General features: G+C 37.9%; 1 protein-coding gene across 4 annotated transcripts in view; it reads right to left on the bottom strand.

Moving 5' to 3' along the window:
* Positions 1–2155: 2155 nt before the first annotated feature.
* PSPC1 (paraspeckle component 1) overlaps positions 2156–6493 on the bottom strand; it is a 63774-nt gene continuing 59436 nt past the window's right edge. Inside the window, exons 7-9 of one of the 4 annotated variants that reach the window (XR_009957323.1) lie at positions 5264–5370; positions 3357–3463; positions 2156–3054 (exon numbers count right to left, since the gene is read on the bottom strand). The gene's annotated coding sequence lies outside the window, so the exon portion shown is untranslated. Of the gene's footprint in view, positions 3055–3356; positions 3464–5263; positions 5371–6493 lie in introns of those variants that run through there. The other 3 variants (XR_009957324.1, XR_009957325.1, XR_009957322.1) reach the window with 3 other exon arrangements.

Here is a 6493-nt window from a genome sequence, read left to right as displayed (position 1 = left end):
GGTGCCTCCCCTCAGGGCCCATAGATATGTGGGGGGGTCAAGTTTGCCTACATGATCTCTAACCAAAGGAAAGTCTTCCTTTCCAGCCTTTCTCTCATCTTACCACTAAAGACTGAAGCAAAAAAGGCCTTCGGTATCTGTGCCTTTTCTGTGTCCTTCACCACCAGGGCCCCTGCCCCGTTCAGCAGCTGGCCTGCATTTTCCCTAGTCTTCCCTTTGTTGCCACTGTATTTAAAAGAAAGCTTTTGTGACAGACTTAATACTTTACTAGTTGACTTGAGTCTTAAGAAAACCCTGTGCCTCAGTTGCTGTTGGCTAGCACTGACACATGTTTATAGTAGATGATTCAGACCTTAATATTATCTAGCTCTTCTCCATTGCATATAATTGTTAGAAGTGGAACTGCACATCCATCATTTTAAGACCACAAAAAATGCATATAAGGAAACTGAAGGAATTGTGACTCCACACCTGCAGACAGCTGTCTGCTTTAAAACATGATACATACTTAACTGTTGGGTTATGTTTCAGCAGAACACATGTCATCCACCAAGCATTCAAGGACTGTATTACCTATATGGTGATCTCTTAAGTGTGAGTCACAAAATTTAGCTTTTTCACAAGCAGTCTTGTTGTGAGATGTTACAACTTCTCCAACATTCCTGTAGTCAAGCAGAAGGGAAAAAAATTGGAGAGGAAAATGCCTCTCACAGCAGTGACACTTCTTGCACTGAACACAATCATCTTTATTGATTATAGGGACAAAATCTGCTATCCCAGCCATAAACACCAAGCTTTCAAAAAATCTCTAGTTTCAAAGAATTTACTTACATGCAGATTTATCCAAAAAGAAGGGGGTGGCAGGGCAAGCTTTACTAAGCTTTGTGCACATTCCTGTTGTGACATCCTTTGCGAAAAAGTTAGCCTGGGAGATGTGAAAGCATCTGAAGTTTCCCTTGCTTTTGTGGATCCGTCTGCTGCACTCTGTCCGTGGTGGAGCGCTTCCTGGTTTGACTGTTACTGCGCTTCACAGAAACAAGCAGCTGTTCACCCAAGAGAAAGGCGAGTAGCCCCTCGCACAAACCACCAGACAAAACTTCTCTGGCTCAAACACAGCAGGACAGTTTTGAGGTCAAGAATGGGAGTCCTGACAGACTGGGTCTCCTGCGTTCACTCTTCCCAAAACAAAGGGGAACTCAAGAACTCTCAGTATTTACAGTATCAGGCAAACCTATTCAGGCAGGTCAAGCCAGGACTGACTTCATTTTTATTAATAGCATGATGCAACATTAAATACACTGAAAACTGCCTTTCTCCAGGGTACATATTCATAAAAGAGTAATTTGGAGAGAGCCTCCTGAAGAGCATCTTGTTCAACCTCTGCGCACACAAAAACTATGCTAATGTCAGGTTACGCAGGGGCTTGTTGAGCTTTGAGTGGAAGCTGCAAACATTCCAGGCAACTTGTTGCAGTGGGTGACAATCCTCATTCTGGAGGGAAAAACAGCCCCACTCCTAGGAGCAAAACTTCCCTTCTTCCAGATTCTCTCGTTGCACCCTGCCCTGTCCAAGCACCTCCAAGGTGAGCTTGGCTCCTTCTCTACACCCTTTCATTAGGTAGGTGAAGACAGCAGTAAGATTTCCCACCTATGCCCACCTTTGTTTCCAAAACTGAACAGACCCAGCTCACTCTCCTGCTTAGGTGACATGCTGAAGCCCGCCCATCACCTTGCTGGCCTTCACTGGACTCACTCCCATACTCACTCTTGTCCTGAAGAGCCCAAAACTGGACCCAGTGCTCCAGCTACAGTCTCAGAAGTGCTGAACAGAGAGGAAAGATCACTTCCCTGGAACCTCCTTGGTTTACTCTTGCCAATACAGCCCTCAACACAGCTGCCACCTTCTTCATGTTCAACCTCGTCAGGACTCCCAGATCCTTTTCTGCAAAGCTGCTCCCTAGCCCATCTGGCCAAGGCTACACTACTGCACAAACTTACACTGTCCCCAGTACAGGGGTTTACATTTCCTTTTGCTGAACTACACGAGGCTGTTGTCAGCCCCTCTCTTCCCGCAGACTGTCTTTTCTGACGTCAGGAAATACAAAACAAACATTCTGTTATTCATAGATTAATTGGAAATAATTTTATTGGAAACAAGAAACCTTGAAAAATACAGTTATACTGATGATACGTTACAGTGCAATGTTAAAATCTAACACATCAAAACTAATTTTAATTTTTCACTGTTCATTTCATTGTTTTTTATTGTTCATCTTTTTTAGGCCACATTAAGAGAGCAAGTATCACTTTTATCATAACTTGCAAGTATGAAACTTAACTGCATAGATCATGAAATCTCACTGCAGCGTCAATCTTCCAGTTGGTGAACATTTCCTCACAGTTCCTCTAAACTGTTGATGGTTCACACAATTTTTACTGGGTAACTACTATTACTGTTCTATTTTAAACTTGATACTGTAACTTAAATAAAATTTGGACTATTTTTTTCTTTAAAAGTAAGTATTCTCCCTTATTTTGTTACATATTAGTGCTTAAAAATATTTTCTTACTCATTTACTTCCAATAGTGTTTATTAAACCAAAATCAATCGTTTAACCTAAAACCAGTATTTTAATGCACCATTTACCTTGACTCTAATTGTAGTATCTGCAGATTTAAATTGTTTTATCAAAGCCATTTTCCAAAACCAGTACTGGAGACCTGAACACTAAGTCTACCTCCCAGTACAGCGTAGGTTGTAGTAGGAGTCAAAAGCTAAGTTGTACATCAAAGTTGTCTCACATCAGTTTTATAATAAAGTGCTTGACTTTGCTTAACACTGGGTATCACCTTCTTTGTTGAAGAAGATGTAACTTATCTTGAACGTCATCATATTTTTCCATTGCTTCTTTTCCTATCTGGGGTGGTTGGTGGGGGGAGAAAAGCAGATAAATAGATCAGTACTGGTAAGTCTCCATGCTGATGATTACTCTCTCATCCTTTTACCAAAACAATTTGTTGGCTCTCTTTGCTCAGGTCTGCAGGACTACCAAAACTGTCAAAAAAATGGAACACAAAACAGAACACAGCTTACAAGAGAGTTATCAAGTTATCCCTCTCCACTATTCAGCTAGGTGCCACAGATTTTATTACAATTTTATTGGAAAATAGGATTACTTTAGTGTGCCCAAGGGCGTAGAGAACGATGAATAATAAAAGAACATAGATGTTGCATACACAAATAATGCAAGCAAACTCAAATGGATTGCTAATCTAGTACCCAGGACACAGATTTCATCACAAAAATCTCAGCCACTGTAAATGTTCTAATGACTAAAAACATTACTGTATTCCCACCTTTTAATACTGACCCGAAGAGCAGAATTCTACACATCATCCTGGTATAGCAGAAAGTTATCTTCCATTTTCAAGGATGTATAGCCACCAGTAGCTTTCAATAAAACCTAATGCAATGTAGAACAACATCTTCATGAAATAAGATTCAGGCTGAAGGGTTACAAGATATTCTCTGTGATTTAAAAAACTGCCTGAGAAAGTATTTCTGTAACTGAACTGCAGCAAAGAGCAAGATTCAAACAGCGAACTACAGAGAAACTTGTAAATATTAGCAAATACAGCTTGATAGATCAAGAACTGGGGAAAGATTATGCTTTTCTGAAGAGCAGCATCAAGCAGTTATCTAGAATTCTCTACTATATTTTAGGTATTTCAGCAGCAAAAAGACAGGATATTTTAGTTTCACTAAAAATTAAACTAGAACCCAGTACACTTCCTGGTATAACAAAACTGTATGCAAATTTATTCCCAAAGTTGAAGGAGGGAAAGTAATGACACCCATATTAAGCCATTATCCATCTCTTCAAAATACTGTTCATCATTTCTTGAAAATATTTTTTTACTATGATATTTATTAATGATATTTTTAAGGTTGAGAAAGAGCAAACTGTGGGAGAGTGAGACAAATCAATCAAAATTACACTGTTTCAATCTTTTGCAACTTTTTGCAGTTTGCATTTGCACAGTATGTCCCAGATACAATCCAAGCCACTCATATTTTAATCTCATGTTTTCTCAGATTTTATTGCAATTTAAGTAGTGTTAGTGTTTGCAAGGCAGGTTCACACTACAGTCTGGAACTGCAGTCTGAAGTGTGCACATGCAAATGAATAGTGAGGGAAAGGAGGAAAGGATTTTATCACTCCATTGAAACAAAGCATCATTATTTAGCTAGTCAAAGAACCACTTTTATCTCCACGAAACTGTGGCCATCCTCTCTTTCCTTCACAGGAAGGAACAGAGTATGTCGAGGGGAGAAAAATTCTGCAACTCCTGGGAAACTTGCCAAACAATGACTAAGCTACCCTTCTCTGGGGAGGCTCTCACATAGCTTTACTGCTTCCCACCCTTAACTGAGAAACCAGGAAATCAGTTAAAAAAAAAAAAAAAAAAAAAAAAAAAAAAAAAAAAAAAAAAAAAAGAACCCATCTATTTTTTGCCATCAGAGGTAATGGGTATTATACACTGTACCTTGATTAGGATGTGTTAACAGTATATGCAGAAATAGAGACAGTTCTCATATCATTACTAGGCCAAACAGTAACACAAAAGAGAACTTGAGCAAGTACCTCGTTGTACCAGTACAACTTGCAAATCTCAAATCCCATCAGTATTTAAAATGATTTGTAATTTATGAAAGTAACTGATATTTTGGAAACTTAGAAATACTGAACTAAATTGTATAAATCTCCCATTAAAACTAATTTCTGTCAGTCCCACACAGATGCTGCCAACACCTAGGGTAGATTATACTAAATCCCTATGTGCAAGGCAACTGAATACCACCCCACGTTTTACAGAGCAAACAGCTTTTTAGACCAAGAGTTAGATTCTTCCCACAGTGCCTCCTTGCTAATCCCAAAGACAGTTCAGATCTGGAAACTACAATGTTGTTCCTACAAACTGGACTCTTAAGCACAAGGCATCAACAAAATCCATTAGCTTGGACACAGCTATATTAGTGTAGCATATGGTTTGCGGGTATAAGATGCATTAGGGCTAGCCAGATTTTGTAACTATAAAATAGACATAATATTTATGTCTATACTATATTATTATAGACATGTTATCTGAAAGCAAGTGAAGTATATAAGCAGAATTATTCTACATCAAATGACAAATATGAACAAAAAGGAGACTCCTAGTTTTAGTAATTACTGGAAAAAGCTAAATATCCTAATACATACCTTATCCTGCAATTTGGATTAGGATCTTGCCCTTACGTATTCATAAGGCAGCAGAAGAATTCTGCACAAGTCCATCTTCATCTGCATTTTAATATTGTAATAGTACCCTAAAAAATAAAGAGATAGTAAATAACTAGAACATTTTAAACAAACTAGAGAATACAATAGCTTTTTTCAAATACCCACTTTTTAAACAGGGAAAAAGTCTTAATGAATCTTCACAGCATCAGAAAAATCCATTTATTCTCTAGCCATTCTTACCATGTAGTTCTATGTACATAGATTTCTCTAAGATTTTAAATTGAATCTCCCTCCCCAGTATTTAACAACTAGCTGGTCCTAGAACTGTAACAAGTTCCTATGTTTTCATGCTTCAGCTTGAACTGCAATCAGTGCATTCTGTTCTGAAAAAAAATCCACTCTTGACACTTGTGCTAAGTTCCATCTTCTCTTTGGAGGATTTTTAACACACACACACACACACACAAAAAATTATTTTCTCCAGGTCTGCCAATACACAAGACCAAAGGTGCCCCCCTCTCATGCTCTGCTACTGAAATAATTAGGATCCCTGCACATAACAGTGTTATTAACAAAATGTGAGATAATTATTCTCACTGTAGTTGTCTTGAAGGTATGAAAGCAGAAATATACTCTCCTCCACATTCCTCAGCCTGCTGTGGTACATACTGTTAACAAATACTTAAAATAGGTAAACTATGTAAAATATACAACTGAACTACATGAGATATAAATTGAGTAAAATGTCCTACTAATAATATCTCAGAGCAGAACTGCATGCATGTCTCACTAAGATATACTTCAATACTGAAAGCTAAAATGTTAGAAGTTAATCTAAAAAGTTAAGACATTTCCCATTTCAAATCTTCTGTAATAATTTCCTTGCATTCACAGTAAATGCAGTTAAAGCTTTGAACAGGTCAGAGAATAATTTTATTCCTACTACTTGTGTTAATACATATATTAAAACTATTGTAAATATATTCAAGTAGAGCTCCATACAATGATTAAAAGAGTTGGTGACAGTATCCATCCTAATCTCTGGGTGTCTTCTTCCAGATTCTACATGCAAAACAACAATTCAGAGTGTTTAAATTTCAGTAGCTCCCTCTCCCAGTCGTTCAGGCCGCAAAACATCTTTCTCTTCAACACACACAATCCCTCCTTCCCCTCTTAATTAAGAACTGTGTCTTCTCCACAAATACTTAA

Source organism: Rhea pennata, chromosome 1, assembly GCF_028389875.1.
Source record: "Rhea pennata isolate bPtePen1 chromosome 1, bPtePen1.pri, whole genome shotgun sequence".
Classification (NCBI taxonomy): Eukaryota; Metazoa; Chordata; class Aves; order Rheiformes; family Rheidae; genus Rhea; species Rhea pennata.
This window is presented reverse-complemented; position numbering and strand designations above follow the sequence as displayed.